This window comes from Asparagus officinalis, chromosome 4 (genome assembly GCF_001876935.1).
Source record: "Asparagus officinalis chromosome 4, Aspof.V1, whole genome shotgun sequence".
Lineage (NCBI taxonomy): Eukaryota > Viridiplantae > Streptophyta > Magnoliopsida > Asparagales > Asparagaceae > Asparagus > Asparagus officinalis.
In genome coordinates, this window is record NC_033797.1 from 19,128,700 (window position 1) to 19,145,881 (window position 17,182).

The window sequence follows — 17,182 nt, forward strand, 5'->3', positions numbered from 1 at the left end:
TATTATTTTGTTATTAAATATTATTACATAACGTGTTAAAATTTTAAATATATTATATAAAATATTATTTAAACATTAATGACATATTCTATTAATTAAAAAATAAAGTAAAATACTTTTTATTGTATAATTTAGCATTATATTATTACTATATGGTTATTTATTAATTAGTATATATGAAATATATAATAATATTATATATTATTAATTATAATATTATATGTACTATTTATTAATGGTATTAAACAGAGAATTGATATATGAGGAAACTAATATCATAATGTAATATATTAAATAATATTACATTATATTATATATATTACGTTATATTATAATACATCATTATATTATATTATATATTATTATATTATATTATGTCATTTATATACTATGATATATTTTATGATATTATTAAGATTTTAATATATTTTATTTATTATTATTCACTATTAATATAATATATATAATAGTATTTCAAATATAACTATTTATATTATATTTATTATAACATTATTATTAATTAATGGTATTAACCATAGTATTGATATATTTAGAAATAATGTAAAATATTTTTACATTATATTATAGTATATGATGTTATATTATATTATATTAAGTTATTCCATGTAACAAATATATTATATTAAATGTATTATTAATATAGAATATTTAACATTATATTAACACTCTTTAAACTCAAAACGCAAACACCAAATTTGAAACACATATTTAGTGTTTTGAGATATGTGTTGTGTTTTTCATTTTTGATATTATAGGCCAACAAAAACACAATGGTTTTCAAAGACATGGTAATTTGCTTTTGGAAAAAACATCATGAAAATACTAAAAGTACTATGACTTTCAAATGCTCTGTTAAGGGTTTGTTTGGTTGATTTCCTAGAAAGTTTAAATATGAAAAAAAAAATCTGATAAAGAAATTCCAAAAAAATTAAAGTAATTTTTGATTAAAACAAGTTCGGGAATAGGTTTCTTAAAACTAATGGCAGCCAACAGGAGGATATCATATCATTCTTCTTCTTAATCTATATCTATATCTATATCTATACTATTTCTAAAAGAGAAAATCATTGTCAAAACTTTTGCATGACCATTTTCCCTGTCAAATTACTTAATTATAAATTTATCCTATATCCCTATCTTATTCATTCAATGTTCAAAATTATTAAGATTTTTAATTGTTATTACTGGTTTAATTAATTAAAAATCAATGGCCTATCCTATTTCATCTGTCTCTTCCTCTCCCTCTTTTATTGTTCTCAGCTCTGCCGCTCCCCCTGCCTCTTCATCTTCGATTCTTCTATTTTTTAATAACTGCAGCTCCCTCATCTCTCTAAATTCTTTCACTCATCTGCCTCTTCATCTCGCACAATTAATTGTTCTAACATCTGCTCATCACTCAATAATTGCATAACAATCGGCGAGGACTCTGCAAATTCTACAACACCGCAAATGGTTATCGATTCTGTCGTCGCAGACCTCGTGGACTTCCTGAACGCAACACCGACCGCTTTCCATGCTGTTGGTAATTCCTCAACCGATGCAAATATAATCTTTATTTAACTTTTCAGGGTTTATTCAAACCCTAATCGAGTTTTGTGATCAGATGAGGTGAAGAAGCGATTGAAGGCTGCTGGATTCGAGCAATTGTCGGAGAGAGAGGACTGGAGCTTGGAGGCAGTGCTTTCCATACCATCGGTAATTCCTCAACCGATGCAAATATAATCTTTAATTAACTTTCCCGGGTTTATTCAAACCCTAATCAAGTTTTGTGATTAGATGAGGCGAAGAAGATTGGATGCTGTTAAATACATGTTATTGTTTCCTTCTTTTATTTTATTTTAATTTATGTTTTTGATAGTCATTAATTAAATCTCTGTTGCATTTTGCTCAACAGGATAGAACATGATAAAAAGGATGAGACTCAACCTGATTACTAGAGAAGAAACAAGCTCTCATCTTCGCGATGTTGGAATTTTCTCTCTTTATGAGTAGAAAAATACAAAGGTAAATGCATGCACATTCTCTTTTTATATATATATAATCAACATACAATTTCAAAATTTTCCAAAAAAGGAAAAAAAGTTATTGGACTTGCTTGTTTATATTTAAAATTGTTAATCCGATTATGTTATACTAATATCCTCAAACACAGTCCTCAATAAATATGATCAGGCATCATATAACTTATATCTATCCATCTTGCATTATAACACCCAACCTATTTAATTAAGATGAACATTATTGCTTAAGATGTACTAAAGTTTAGGAAAAAGAGATTTAGATAAAGTGCAAATAGAATCAAAATCCTAGGGTGGATACATATTTAAATATTCTTGTAGAGTAATACTGGAGTTTTCCAAGTTGAGGTTGGCACTTGCTCGACCTAACCTCTATGTGGATCCACCCGTGGCACTCGCCAGTAATACTTAAGTTACATTGTCCCTAACATTCCTGATACTTTCAATAATGCTTTAAAATATAAAATGTTGATATTAGGTTGTTAACATGAAAACTAATATTTCCAATTCGAAATTGGGAAAACAACCAAAACTCCTGAAACTCTTGCCATTGTTACCAAACAAGGAAACCTGAAAGTCTGAAACTTATACATATGAAGGGTTTCCAAACATTGGTTTCATTTATGGTTTTCTTCTAAATATATTTTGATGTTTATGGGTATTTTTTCATCTCTATTCTTTCTTTTGCCAAATGGTTCTGATTATATTTCAATGTTCTTCAGGTTTTCTAACATTATGCTTTTGGTTTCTCAAGTAACATTTTTTCTACTTACCATTGATACGAGTCGCCATGCGAGCACTCTTTAGTCGTGGAATTATCAAAATGTGGGTTGAGAAGAAGATAACTAAAACACATAACAATTTAGTTTTGGCGAAGAAAAATACCTTCTCTAGATAATGAAGAACAAAAGATTACAATCTCTACCTCACAATCTCACTAAAATCGAGAACAACCTCTCAATCCTCTCTAAACCCTAATACAAAGATTAGAATCTCTCTCTCTCTGATTCCTGATTTGCTTAGAAACCCTAAAATAATCCTTTATATAGGTGTACAAACATGGATGACAATCTAGTAAATAACCAGACCAAATCCCAACAGGAATTCGTGTGAACAGAAACCCAAACTAACCAGGAAACCATCGATGAGTCGACTCATGAACAGTTATGAGTCGACTCATGACCTCATATGAGTCGACTCATAACTGATGAGTCGACTGGTCAGAAACCTTTGCTAACAAGACTAGGTTTCATAAGTCTACTCAAGACAGTCATGAGTCGACTCAACCTGATGAGTCGACTCATGTACATGTATGAGTCGACTAACGAGCTAAAAACTGGATTCTTCGAATCTGCTGCTCATCGTCTCGTTCCATGCTTCCACCTGTGTTCCATTGCACTGATTGACACCTCTATTCTCATGCTATCATGAGAATCACCTATCCTCAAGCTCACATGATGATCACTAAGCTCCCGAAAAAGAAAAAAAGATACACACGTATTAGTTCTTTACACAACCGCTTTCCCATAACCAAAGGTGTTGGTGCAGAATTGCAATTTTATATCCCAAACCTTCTAAGTACCGTTTACAAATACCTTTTTTGATTCAAACTTAACATTCTAGACTTTCTATCCCTAAGGATTTGTATACCAAGAACATAGGATGCATCTCCCATGTCTTTTTTCATCTCAAATTCACTACTAAGTGCTGACTTGATTCTGTTTTACACCCCTATTCTCAAATTCACTACCAAGAATATAGGATGCATCTCGTCGTCTCCTTTCATGCTTCCACCTATATTCTATTGTACTGTTTTACACTTTTATTCTCATGCTATCATGAGAATCATCTATCCTTAAGCTCCCATGAGGTTCGCTAAGTTCCAAAGAGAAGATACACTCGTATCATGAGTCCCCTCTTTAGGAACTTGAAGTCTCGTTCAAGTTAGAACTTTTGCTGAGAAAACTCTCGAGCTCCTCCATCTTTTCTGCACCACCTGGCCTTGCTAGGAACCTGGTCTCGATGTCCGATCGGAAACATCTCATCCATCTCGCATCTCATCGTAATCATCGTTCGCTCTAAGTTATAATCCTTTATCGATGGCTTTTCTGAAAGTCTAATGCATATCGAGACAAACTTCTTGCTTGTATTCACTAGTCTCTTCGCTCGCGTCACCGTCCCCAAGCTTGTCTCCCTCGGAAGAGATGCCGAACGAAATATGAACTTTACACCATCCTTAGTGAATGTGTACTTCTGAGCCCGCCTCTTATAAATCGTATATCTATCCTATAAGTACGGATTGCTCAGTATAATCTGACAAACATCTAATAGAACGACGTCGCATGTGACCTCATCCATATACTTCTTGTGGAGCGCAAATCTCACAGTGTATTGATCAACTATACTCAATTTCTCCTCCTTCTGAATTCATCCCAATGGATAGGATTTCGGATGCTTGACCATCTTTAGACCCAGCTTCTGAACCAATACCTCAAATATCAAATTCTTCTCGCTGCCCAAATCAATAATGGTATTAACTAAACTGGTCTTTACTTGCAACTTAAGAACAAAGAGTTGCTCTCTCGGATCGTCGTCCTCTCCCGTGGTCTGCTTTTCCGTCATAAGGTTGAGACTGCTGTTAGGCTCTGTCATCCCCGGGACTTCTTTTAGACCTTGAGCTATCATGTATGCATTTTTCTCCTCCTTCTTCAACCCTCTTGACTTGAGATGATGATACTTCTCCCAGCACTGATCAGCTATGTGCCCTGTCTTCTCGTAGTGATCACAAATCATCCCTACTTTTCCTGGATCACCATTCTTCTTCTTCTCCTTAGATTGAGAACCACTAGACTCGCCTCCCGTCTGTTTGGAGTCTATCTTAGCCTCGTTGCCCTTCTTTTGCTTACCCTCAAGGGCAATAGACTTCATGCTTGCCTCTGCAATTGATTCCACCGTGAATAGCTTTATCTTTTTTCGGATGTAATCGCTCAATCCCGTCATATACTTCATGAACACGGAATATTTCTCTGTCGCAATGTTGAGGACCATCGCCTGCTGCTGGAACTCCGTGGTGTATTCTTGAACGGTTTGATTGATCCTTTAGCGCAAGCCGTACCACTTGTACCAATAATCTTCAAGGAATCCTACCGGGTAGATCTGCTTCCTCAGTAACTCCTTGAACTTGTTCCACGACACCGCCTTTTTCTCCTACTTGCAGTAGGATTTCCACCACGTCAATGTGTGCCCAGAAAGCTTCAAAGTCGTGAACATAATCTTCTCTTTTAACGAATAGCCATAAAGAGTAAAATACGTCTCTATCCGCTCAATCCAATCATCGAGCCTCTTGATATCAACACTCCCATCATAAACAGAAATCTTCACCTTGAAGTCAATCTTCAGGTTCTGATAAGAATTCTTACCCCCTTGATGTAATACAGCCTTAACGGTCTCCTCCTCATCATCGAAATCTGAATCTACTCTTTCCACATCGGACTTAACAATTTTCTTTGAAGAAGATTCACCTTGTTTGCCATCTCCATGGATAAGACTGATGAGTTGTGTGAGAGTCGAACCTATCATCTCGATCTGTTTCTCTAATGCATCAATCCTCGTAGAATTGTCTCCTTCAGTCATCTTCTTCCTCCTTAAAACCCAGACTCCTTCCAATGAAATAAGGATCTCGCCAAGCTTTTTGTATTACGATCGAGTAAGGATCATACATAGTATACCCTTTCACCGGATCTGATTGCTTTGATACCAACTTGATATGAGTCGTCGTGCGAGCACCCTTTGGTCGCAGAATTACCAAAAGGTGGGTTGAGAAAAAGATAACTAAAACACAAAACAATTCAGTTTTGACAAAGAAAAATACCTTCTCTAGATTATGAAGAAACAAAAGATTACAATCTCTCTCTCACAATCTCACTAGAATCGAGAATAACCTCTCAATCCTCTCTAAACCCTAATACAAAGATTAGAATCTCTCTCTGATTCTTGATTTGCTTAGAAATCCTAAAACAATCCTTTATATAGATGTACAAATGAGGATGACAATCTGGTAAATAACCAGACCAAACCCCAACAGGATTCGTGCGAACAGAAACCCAAACTAACCAGGAAATCATCGATGAGTCAACTCATGAACAGTTATGAGTCGACTCATGACCTCATATGAGTCGACTCATAACTGATGAGTCGACTGGTCAGAAACTTTTGCTAACAAGACTGGGTTTCGTGAGTCGACTCATGACAGTCATGAGTCGACTCAACCTGATGAGTCGACTCATGTATATGTATGAGTCGACTCACGAGCTAAAAACTGGATTATTCGAATCTGTTGCTCGTCGTCTCGTTCCACGCTTCCACCTGCGTTCTACTGTACTATTTTATACCCTTATTCTCATGCTATCATGAGAATCATCTATCCTCAAGCTCCCATGAGGATCGTTAAGTTCCGAAGAGAAGATACACATGTATCAACCATATTTGTAATAAATTATTTATATTTTATTGTTGCAATTAGTAACCATTATTTATTGATTTTTTTAGGGATTATTCACCTTTTGGCACAAGACAATTCAAACTGATTTACCCTACTTTGAACATATCCAACTAAACTAGTTTTTGGATGAATATGATTGTTTTACTGGCCAAACGTTATAGTGTTGTGTGCGTATTGTGTCATATTGACATGTGCAACATGTGGTTGTTCATGTAAATTGTTTCTGAACATGTGGTTATTTCCTACAGGGAAATTTTACGGCAGTATGAATATCCAAGCATTGGCGCTACTGAGTTACTTCTGTCCAATGGCATCAAGATCTGCTACAAATCCACTGACTTTCTTGATGATCAGGTAGCAATTAGCAAGAACTTATACTTGAATTTCAAGGGTACAAAAATGTCAATTGTTGCACAAACCATGAGTGCATGCCTTGGTACTTATTCTCCATAATAGTTGTAACTGTTGTTCATGAATGTAATGTTGTGGTACTTCATGACAAATAAATCTTTTTCTTTTACAAGGGTTAAATGCACTTCAACACCCTAACCTTTCATCAATTTTAACTTTAGTATCTTGAAGTTCAAATTTGCCTAATAGCCCAAAGTTTCACCCTTTTTAACTTTGACACCTTCTCTTAGTTTTTTCTCAAAAAACTATTTCATGTTGATTCTTCCTTTCAATTTAGGAATTTTCTTTCAGTATTGTTGTCAATATTGCTAAATAGTAGTTATGTTTGCTATAGTTTAATAATTTTTGGTGTTTTTAGTTGAAAGATATGAGGAGGCATTTCTTTTCAGTTTGGGGGTATACAAATCCAAATATTATCACATGGTTATCATGTGAATATGTGATGCCTTTTAAACAAAATTCTAAACAATGATGTAAAGGAAGGTAGTAAAATTGAAATTTGTGAAACTTAAGGATATTTCAGCAAATTTAAACTTTAGGCAATCAAAGTTAAAAATAAATTAAACTTTAGCGTAGTAAAGTGCAGTTAAGCCTTTTTGTTTAATAAAAATGTACAAGCTGACATTGAGGCTAATCTTTGTCATGACTGGATATTTAGTATCTAATTAATGTAAAGCACTATGTGTTACTTTTATTTGTTAGAGGTCTGGTTTACTTTTGTGTTGGTAAGTTGATCGTTTTGCGTATATTTTTATCTTGGTGACAATGTACTTTTTATGGAAGATGCTTCATATGTAGTTTTTGAGTCCGATCTTTAATTGAGTTTGAAATCCATCAAATCTTTTAGAGCATATTGAAAAGATACCTGCAGGGTTGTGATTTTAGACCTGGTTGCATGTAAGTTTTGGAGCATGTTTGCATGTGCATTTATCATGACAAATAAATCTTTCATTAGTTTTTAAGAAAATGGCAAGGTTAACACACATTACTGAGAAAATTAATTAATCTTGCTTTTCATCTACACCAAAACTTTAATTTTCAATTGTACCCTTCTTTAGATTTTTCCAATATAATTAATCTATTGATAGCATTTTTTCAGTTTTACTACTTATCAAGGATAGGTAGGGGAAACCCAATAACTTAGCATTGGGCTTAACAAAATGTCATTCTTATTTATGGGGGGAAATGATGTTAAATTTTATTTAGAAGTGACTAGGGTAAGTATTTCAAAAGAAAGGTGAATGTAGTATACTAGAACATAAATCAGCTAAAGTTTCAAAAATAAAGCTTTTTTGGACTAAACATGTCGAAAGTCTGTCCCAGTATCCACTGAGGACATAAAGATAATATAACCATGATCCATACGAGGATACTGTGTTGTTCTTCTATTAATCTAAAATGTAAAGTGAATGTTTCTATGAGGATCTGACAGGTACTTATTATGGTACCAAGTATGTGAAATTCACAACATTTTGTAAGTTTAATGTTTATTATTGTCATCAGAAGCATATTTTACTGTTTTATGTGACATATAAGCATAAACCTTTTCCACTACAATATTAAACATATACCGGATCATAAAAGATCTTGTAGATTTTTTTCTTTCCTATTTTTCTTTTTTCTATCTTGTTTGTGTACGCTGATTACTTAAGCATGTCGATTAGCTGATTATCTTTTTTGTCTTGCTTATATTATAAGTATTCTCATAAGTAAATTAACACTTCATATGATGAGTAAATTCAACTAAAATACCTTGATTTTAATTATTTCAACAGATCATTTTTACAAGGTTCACATACGGTGGATTGTCTGAGTTGTCAGAAGATGAATATATGTCATGCTCAATGGGATCAACCATTGCTGGATAAATTAGTGCATTTCGTTAGAAACCCTCTGTGCTTATGGATATGCTTGCCGGTAAGAGAGCTAAAGTTAGCACAAAAATTGGGGCATATATGAGGACCTTTTCTGGTGATTGCTCGCCTTGTGATTTGGAAAATGATTTGCAGGTTTGTACTTCAGCCTGTTGTGTTAGAAGCTTGCAAACTGAATTCAAATTGACTCATCGGCAGTTACAAAAAAAATAAATTCTCCCAACTATACAATTATTTCATTGCTCAGTTACGAAAATCATTTATTATATATTTTGTCTATTGGTAGTTTGCACTAGATCGAAGCTTAGGCAGTTCTTTGGGAACTTTAGATAAAATACTTAGTTGGTTGAGATACTCTTGCCATCAATAGTTGTTGGGTAGTGGGGTTAGACTGGGTGCTATGACTGCATAATTTTCTTTAAATCTTGATACTTATGGTGATGAAAATATCTATGGGCCTTACCTATTGAACTTAGTGTCAACTTTTTTTGTCTCTTCTTATTTTGCCCTTACCCTTTGCTCTTCTATTCATATGTTCTTTCTCCGTTCTTCCTTTTAACCTTAACTTCGACTGTTTCTGTTTGTGCCATTAGGTGTTATAATTCCTTCGTACAAAGTTAATTATGAACTGAAGTGATGTTTAGTGGTGTGAACTTAGACATGTCTGCAATAAAAAGAAAAAGAAAAAGAAAACAAAAACAAAGACATACATGCATTAATGTTATCGTAGATTCCTCCCCTTACAGAAAGCTGAATTATGAGAATAAATGCTTTAAAGATGACATAGGGGAATATGTTTTTGACTTGTAAATAAGAAAGAGAAATTATTATGTGCTAAATATGATGTCCCTTAGCTTTTTGGCTTATGAAACAATAGTCTCTATGCGAACTTCTTATTGTAGGAGCCTCTGTACTACATTTGTTGGGGTTAGGAACATTAACACCTTCCTTTTTCGCATTTATCTCACAATATTTGTTATTAAATGATACTAACCATTTACCAGCATACAATTGTAATAATATACTATGACTTTGGTTTTTCTCAACAGCGGACAACAAAGACTTGATAGACAAGGTAGAAATTATCTAAACTATAATTAGGTATCCATGTTTTTGCCATCCTATGCTCTATTATAACCATTTTTAAAGTTTTAAACTGCATTATACCAGAGTCTTAACATATAGAACTTTAAACTTTCATTTTCATTTATTTGTTAGTATTATAACCTTTCTTTAGTTTTGAATTATTGATTTACATATGCATCTCTAGGAATAATTTTTGGCCAGTTGGTTTAGCTGATTACTATGTTCTGTACCATATCTATTGCGGTGATGGATGTAGGAAAATCTTTATGGCTGAGCACATTGTCCAGTAATGCATACTCGACATCATCCTTGCCTGTTATTAGCGTGTCATACTGGGATGAGAAAACCTTTTTAGTTCTTGTTTTTCATTTATTTTTTAGGTACTTTATGCATTAGTATTTCAATTTAACTAGAAAGAACATGACTTCATTTTGATGCTCCAGTTAGTAATTTGTTATTTGTATGTACTAGAAGTTTGTTGAACATGATGGACTAGATACCAACGGAAGTACTTTCTTCTTTGACAGGGTTTGTCACCTTATGGGAAAAATAAATATGTGTGGAAGATGTTTTACATTTACATGCTAGGTTATGACGTTGATTTTAGTCATACAGAGGCTGTTTCTTTAATATCTGCACTAAAGTACACAGAGAAGCAGGTAAGGGCATTTTTTCTCCATAATCTACACCTATTTGTATTTTTATTTTTTTACAGTTATTTATTACTTTTTGAGAAACGTAAAGCTAGAACATGAGTCTCCAGCTTATGAACAAGTCAGTAACCTTTACGCGTTTGCATGCAAGCATGTGCAATATTTAATGTATGCATAGTGGTGCTATAATTTAGAAAGTTGTATTGCAGCCGTATATTACTTTGAATTTTCTCATAAAAAAATGGTATGTGCCCAAAGATTTCTACAGTGAGTTATTTTTGGTCCAGTCTATGTATTGTCTTTAGCAGTATACATGTTGTCAAGATCTATTATGGATCTGAGAGTTGAGACAATTTGCTAGAGGTCATGTTCAATTGTTATGTGCATGACCTTTAATGCATCTATCTGGTAGAAGATTTGAGAGTCGAGACTAATCCTCTGAAGACATCTTACCACATCTTTGTTGAGTAAGATGCATAAAGTTCTTGTTATGTTGTTCCTAGCAGTAGTGATAATAACAACAAAAAACAACAATTAAAGAACCTTTTTTCTCTATTTATCTTTATTAAGCTCTGTAACATTTATTAAAATATCAACTACCATATCTTTTTAATATTCCTATACCTTTTGTGTTGGCTTCTGCTAATCCATGAGGCTTCCTCCATAGCTCCCCTATTATCTTTTTTTATTCCTCGGTCCATGTAATATCCTCTAAAGTCTCTTTGGACTTGTATCGACTATCTTAAAAGATAACCCCTCATTTTTATCTCAGTTGAAACTGGCTTTAACTTTTTATGTGCCCACTCATCTCTTATCAAAGTTTGTACGTGAAGCGTGATTTAACTTACTTTAAGTAAACTCTTCTCTGCAACTTTACAGAATTTATGTTCATGTAATGTTATTTGTTGTGAATTGAGCTATGTAATATGATCATTTCATGTGCTAATCTTTTTTGTTTATGTTTTAAGCCAAACTTGATTTTTTTTTTCTCTTTTACTGAGATACACAGATGGAAGAGGTCACCCTGTCAATGTAAGGCCATCTATATACCCTACATATAAAGGCGTTGGAAAGTGGGCATCCGTAGCCTTTTAGGGTTTGTATGAATTTAAGTGCCTTCTTTGAGGGACTATATTGCCGGTAATGCGAGTATGTGATCTGATTTATAAAGGGTAGTTTCTTCTAGAAAACTTGTATATTGCTGGAAATTTATTAGCTTTTTGTTGTATGTAAAAAATATTATTTATTTTTAATTATTGGCTTTCAACAATAAAGCTATGTTTGCAAGCTATCATGTTGACTCTTTTTTCTTCTCAATTTATGTATATCGTCATGCTAATTTAATACTTTTTCGATTTGTAATGTGATGCTGAATATTTAGTTATTTGCAGTTAAAGTCAACTTACCTCTTCTTGATTGTACTATCACTTTTATCACGCAAACCATATATATGGTTGATTAAGTTTCATCTCTATGGACATAATCCTAAGACCTGTGAGATAATGGTTAATTGGCATTCATCTTTGTGTATTTGTGTATAAGTTTAATGCATAATTATAAAAACATTATGGATTTTGACTCGTGTAGTTGCTTAATATGCATCACGTGCAACGTGCTTAATATGCATCATGTGCAACGTACATATTGTATACTAGTTAGTTTCAAATTTGCAACTAAACAAGAAAAAGCATGCTTATAGGAAAAACGTGTAATGCATTTTCTCTTTCGTTCTTTTTTTTTCCTTCCAACCAAACCTGTCCTAGGTTAAATTATGAGAAAAATCATCTCTCTCTTTCGTGCTTTTGAATAAAATATTATTAAAAATTTTCTATAGAAGATCGTTTCATCATAACCTTAATTTTAAAGTGGGGTTTTGTTAGAACATTATGGTAAAATGCTTAATGCATTTTTACAAAAAGTAACCAATTACTCTTATAATCGTAATCAAACATAAATAATTAATCTTAATAGATTAAATGAGTCCAGAGTTCCTCCACGTACTTAATTGGTATAATTTAGATAGCGAGAATCTAGATACGTGTCATGACAGCGCACTCCAGCTAAATGTATGAGGACGCATTAATTATTTTTATTCATCTTCATGATGGAGAGGCAAGCAAACCTTTTGGTCTTATAAGAGTAAGGCCATGTATTTTTTTTTTCTCTTCGATACCCTTGGAATTATTTTAAAATAATTTTAACCTATTTTTTTAGGTTAAAAGATTCATTTCTTCATTATGGTAGCCACGCCATTTCTTGATTATCGGTAATTTTCGATGGAGAAATGGAGACAGAAAGTATATATACATGGGGAGATTTTGCAAAAGCAAGCATGCGCTTTCTCAATACAAGCAAGTGGACATATTCTTACAGTTAAATTTTGAATATTAGCTGCATGCATGTTATAGAGTTTAGTACTGACTTTTATGCCTTCTAAACAGTGGATAATGTTTTTTTTTTATGTTCAAGTAGAATTTGATACATGTCAAGTACTATTTGATATTTTACTGGGAGAATTTCGTGTTTAATTAGATGTTTTTAGTTTTTTATTGTATTTTGTTGAATGAATGAGTTATATATAGGTGGATGGTAGTATGTCTTTTTCTTCTTTTTTTTTTTGTAATACAAAGTCATGTCCAATTTGTAATTTTTTGCTAAACAAATGCATCAACACAATATTACTCAAATATGATAGTTAACATATACGTATCTGCTTATTAATTATGGATATGATTATAGATACGAATATGACTCGGTAAGGAAAATTCATATCCATATCTGCTAAAATCATACACGGATACACATATGCATGTGAATATATAAGCAGATATACATGCGAATATAAAACGAATATGATAAAACTAGATCATATTGAAAAAAATATAGTTAATATGATACAAGTGAGTTTATTAACATGTTCGTTATATCTAAAAAGTTAGATATCTTAATCATTTTTATAAATTAAAAAAATACCTTAGTCATCAAAATTAACCTCAAATTCATTAATTTAAAGATTAAAATTGTTGCAACAATATGACTAGTACATATTCAGATATCTATAACCATACATTATCTCATTACAGATCCAGATATTTCATTATATAACCATATCCATAACAATATCCTATTGGTTAAAGACTTTAATAACCATATATGTATACTCATGGATATTGATATTTTTGTGCATTCCTACCCAGTGGTCAATATCTCCCCTTAAAACAAACACTGATCAACATTATTTTAAGTTTGTCTCAATGTTAGATCAGGTGGAAATAAATATTAGATTGTATTAAAATAATCTCAAGATTATATAGTCCGAGGACTATAATTCGAGAATTAATATATAGTCACAAGCAAAATCTGAGGTTAAACTTGCTATTCATCGTCTGATTTTTTGTGAAATCCATTTTCCTGCTTTAAAATCTTTTTTCGGCCAAGAAGAGAAAAAAATAAGCGCCGTTGCCGGGGATCGAACCCGGGTCACCCGCGTGACAGGCGGGAATACTCACCACTATACTACAACGACTTCGTCGTTCAGTTGGTCATGCCCTTTTTTTATTCATCATATATTTTCAGGAAGTATCATGATATTTCTCGTTGATACTTATTGTACGTCCTTTTGTTTACGCGTTTTTCCCTTTCTTTTGTCTCGTTGATATTTCTTATATGTCCTTTTGTTTATGAATTATTCAGCCAGATAACCCTTCTGTCATCTAAATACTGAAAAACGAGATTTTGGTTTTGATAACATATAATATAAGATAAATCTCTTGTAAATTTATCACTCCAAATGTATATTACGCAAGTTTATTATGATATTTTATTAGTATTACCACCAAAGTGGATAAAATCGTAATGTTTGCTAAAAATGATTATAACTTTAAAACTAGTTTAAATTATAAATATAAAACTAATTTAAACTTAATAATTTACTAATAGTCAACATTAACTATTGGTTTACCAATTATATCATATCAATTTTCCTCTAAACACTGAAAACTAATTTACTAATCGTAATGTTTGGTTCGTTTCTTTGATATAGGGAAATGCAATTCCATGTAAAGAAATACAAGTTTTGAGTTTTACAAACTTTTCTAAGAAATAGATTGTTTTGTTTTGGTTCGCACATAAAAAATAATGAGAAACCAATGTATTTATTTTTCTTGTGTTTAGTTCGCATAGAAAAAAAGGAAAACTTTTGTAAACAAAGCAGAGAAGGAAAAAAATCTGACGTGACAGAGTTTTCATCAATTTTACTCGGTTGGGGAAGGAAATCGGAGAGGGAAAAAAATCTGAGGTGGCGACGATTTCAGCAGAGTTTTCCCTCTTACATCCGAGCGAACCAAAGCGGCACAAAGAAATTGACGGAAACAAAAAAATGATGTGAAGGGCTAAAAATCTGACGTGGAAGGGTTTTCTAAGTTTTCCACCCCTTATAATAGCGAACCAAACAGCCCCTAAGTTAAAGATCAATGAAAATCGGAACCCTCTCTCTTTTTCTCACAACCCAATAAAATATCCTCTGTACAATTTATCTCTCCCCTTCCTCTCTCACAATACAACCTCACTAATCCCCCAAAACCTCTCCAACATCTTCTTGCAAGTGGGGTATAAATTCATATACTCTGCCATTATATACTTTTTATTAAATTGAATATTTTTGTGGTTTTTGAAACTATTCACTTGATATCTCAATTTTATATTATTTTATTCTTGCTAGGTCCTATTAGACTTTTGCTCCCGATATCAATAATTTTAGTTTCTACTTTTATGTTTAAATACAAACAGTGAATGATCAATTGGTAAGACAAACTCTAAGCTTTTGAATGAAATTCTCTTAAGTAGAAAAGTTAAATGCTCATGACTTATAAAAGGTATATGTCAAGCTTATAGTTAAACATAAAGATTTTCTTCTAATGTTAAAAAGAAAAAGACGAGAATACATATAACATTATTGCAAGTCAACTATAAATGTAGAAACGCATAGTGAAAGATGTTCAAAATTGCCAAAAAACAAATAGTCTAATATTATCCATCTGAGATTTTTTTTATGCTTCTAACTAGAATTAGCAAACCCATTAATTAACCCACTGAAAAAATGCTTTAGACAATAACTTGACCAAATAAACTGACCAAATTTTCTTCTCAAAACTCCATCTTTGATTCTTTTGTCATCTGAGTTTGATCCACTTTTCTTAATTTCTCGTAGAATTACTCTCAAGAGCAATGCTTTTGGTTAGGTTAGAGGTGTTGGGATCTGGAGTATAGGATTTTGGATCAAACATTAAAATGTTATCTCAGGAAAAATGTGACTTTCTTGAAAAAATTAGAAGAAGGATTAAAGAGAGGAATTATGGTCGCGTTCTCTACTTCACCTCATAGGTTAATGATGAGGTTGCACTATGTTAAGTAAACGTTTTTTTATTCATTTTAGTCTCTAAAGAAAATACTTGATTTTGTTGGCACTTAACACCACAAAGTTCCCTTGTTTTGACGCTTAAATACTACAAGTTATTTTTTACAACACTTAAATACCATAAATTTCATAAATTTTACATGTTGGTATCTTCTGTTAGTCACTCATGAGAATATTCCATAGAATATTCCCGTGTGACTAGTAGATAGCAAATTTAGTTCCTCTTTAACCTCATTGATGACTTAAATTATGTTCATCCTTTAATGCCCAAATATTTTGAATGAAAACACAAGGTCCTTCCTCTCGATGCTTTAATGGTGACTGGGAAGTTATAATGAGAAAAATATGACTCTAAGAAAGGGGTTGACAACGACGATGTACATAGAAGAGATTTGGGAGAATTTGGTGCTCGTTTGAGGGAGGACGAAGAAGAACTTAAATACCAATTAGCAGACTGGCATTTTTGTTCTTTTATTATTAAAAAAATGAACAATTTTAGCAGGATCTCAATGATGAACAGCTTGATATTTTAAGTGCCGTGTGAAACACGTTATGTAATTTAAGCGTCAAAATGGGGAAAACTTTATGGTATTTAAGTGTCATTTAACCAATAATCAATCTACTAACTTTATTTATTGGATATGCTCCTGCTTTGATTAATGGGTTTGGAAGCATGTACGTAATATTTGCATTGTTTAGCGAGAGTTGTTAATTGGTGTGCAGCTTGAGAGAGTTTAATAATGTGTTTGCTTGCCTTTTTTTGTCTTTTCTTTTTTATTTGCATATATAAAAAATATCACGAGGAATTGGCTGTTTTGATTCCCCTACACCCCCCCCCCCCCCCCCCCTCTAATGTTTAAGTGGAGATTTTGTTCTACTTTGGATATCCAATCAATATTTGTTGATCATGTGGGGGCCACACCCACGTGAGGAGATAAGGCAGCGGGAGCAAAGCAAAGGCAAAGCCGCGTGAAGAGATAGGACGTGTGGTTCACCTAAGATAGCGGATATCTCTTCACGAGCCCACAAACTGATTTTTTTCTCCCCTGTAGCTATATATATAGCTTGCTAGGGTTGCGTACAGAGTGGGGTTTTTTGGCAGAGGGTGAGAACGCAGATTTGGTGGCTATACAAGGCAGAAGGAAAACCGTGTTTGATTGGGCTGCGAGCAGAGGAGAAAAGAACAGAGGTTCTAGCGGCTG

The 17,182-nt window shown here is 32.9% G+C and overlaps 1 long non-coding RNA gene and 1 other non-coding gene across 2 annotated transcripts; one reads left to right on the top strand and one right to left on the bottom strand.

Moving 5' to 3' along the window:
* LOC109836829 lies at positions 1,278–11,881 on the top strand. The gene is made up of 7 exons (XR_002246106.1): positions 1,278–1,543; positions 1,625–1,716; positions 1,916–2,025; positions 6,789–6,894; positions 8,727–8,960; positions 10,439–10,570; positions 11,574–11,881. It is a non-coding gene; the product is annotated as an uncharacterized LOC109836829 (long non-coding RNA).
* TRNAD-GUC lies at positions 14,019–14,090 on the bottom strand. Its single transcript has one exon. It is a non-coding gene; the product is annotated as a tRNA-Asp (tRNA).